This window comes from Echinops telfairi, unplaced genomic scaffold (assembly GCF_000313985.2).
Source record: "Echinops telfairi isolate 266 unplaced genomic scaffold, ASM31398v2 ScPeMD7_7420;HRSCAF=8458, whole genome shotgun sequence".
NCBI lineage: Eukaryota > Metazoa > Chordata > Mammalia > Afrosoricida > Tenrecidae > Echinops > Echinops telfairi.
In genome coordinates, this window is record NW_022111320.1 from 36,959,282 (window position 1) to 36,960,982 (window position 1,701).

Genomic DNA, 1,701 nt, shown 5'->3' on the forward strand with positions numbered 1-1,701 from the left:
TGGGTAATACGAGTGTAATGGTGACTAAAGGGTGTTTTTTCATGTCCTCTATGCTCTAACTACGAAAATATTTGATTTACAAATAAGGAATCCTACTTTGCGGAATTTCATTTATCACGGTAGGGTCTAGAACCGATTAACCGCGATAAATGATGGTTCACTGTATACTGCTTCCTCTGTTAGATTCGGGAAAGGAAGGCGAGCTCACCTCAGGCGCACAGAATGAGCACGACCACTTGAGATGCAAAAGCGGCAAAAGGAGTTGATTTGCTAGCTCGAGCTAGGGCTTCCCTCCCTCTGCTACCTTGCAGCGGGGACCCAGCGTCCAAAGGGAGGCGGCGAGGGCTTTTATAGGGTGAGGGAAACGGGGGAGGGCCCATGTCGCTGTTCTTTGAATTCATTGGAGGAGATTCTGGCGCCAGCGATGTCCAGCAGTGGTTGGTGAGTAGTTTTGCGCATGCCTCCCCGATTGGTCAATTGGCGGGTTGTTTGAATTCCATTGGTCAGTCCGCAATCAGGCGGTGCGTCCCATTGGTCAGTTTGGAACAAGCGATGTCTCATCTGACAGAGTTGCCTCCGTGATCAGGAACTTGAAACTGAAACTCGGGCTTACCCCAGACTCTGGTTTGATACAGCCTGTCAGGGCGCTGGTGCTGGCAGTTGTAAACCAGGACCCCACACCTCCTGAGGTACAGTTCAATTTCTTAGAAACAGTTTTATCCTTTCATGAATTGTTAACTGTCCGGAGCAGTGCTCAAGCTAGGGCTTGCTAGTCTCCACTGCTGAAACGAGGCCTTCCTGGGTTGACTACTCGAGTGCCCCACAATTAATTCGTTTTCCCCATTTGGCTGATGGGACTACGGCCACATGCATTAACACCAGGCTCTGTTTTCTTTAATCCTTTTAGGGAGTTTCCTTTCTTAGCCTTGAGAACTTTCCCGGCACTCGTGGGTTTACTAATCCTCTGATGGATCGTCCAGAAGGACTGTCTTCAGTTCTTTTTATGGACTTTTCCATCCTGTTGGGAACTTTGCTTTTCTTGGCTTCCCCAGACTGGAATAACTTCTCCCTTCAATGCCTCAAACTTAGCAGAGTGCCGTCTCATCTCTCTCTGTGCCACGGACTGGAAACTACCTCTTGCTGAGCTAAGCAGAGGGCTCATTTCCCCCTTCCCCTTGTTTCTCAGGGTGGTTGTCCTCCCTTACCAGAGCTCTAGGGTTTTGAAAATTATTGTTTTATATAGTTTATCTTCTAATGTAACTCCCTCCTCCTGGTTATTTCATCTGGAAGCACAAATCTTGTCCTGTAAATCCATTTTTTGTGTGCAAGAAATCTAAATTTGATTTTGAATTTTACACTTCAAATGTCCCATGAGAATGGATTTATTGTCCAAAGTATATTTTACAAGATAGATCATGTAGACTAAGAATCTTTACATTAAGGTGGGCTAAGATTGCGAATGGTTTTTAAGCTGCACTCTTATTAAAAATTCACTGTTAGATTGGATTACATTCAAACTATCTAATATTTCCATAACATGGCTTTCTTATATCACTGATAAATTTAGAGAGGGTTTCTTTCTTAAATCTGTGACCCTGAGAAGGTTCAGCACCCTTTCATCCTATTGGGAAATTTAGCGGACATATTGCCTTCCATCAATATTCAGAATATGCAAAATAATTTACTGAATGGAGAAGCATA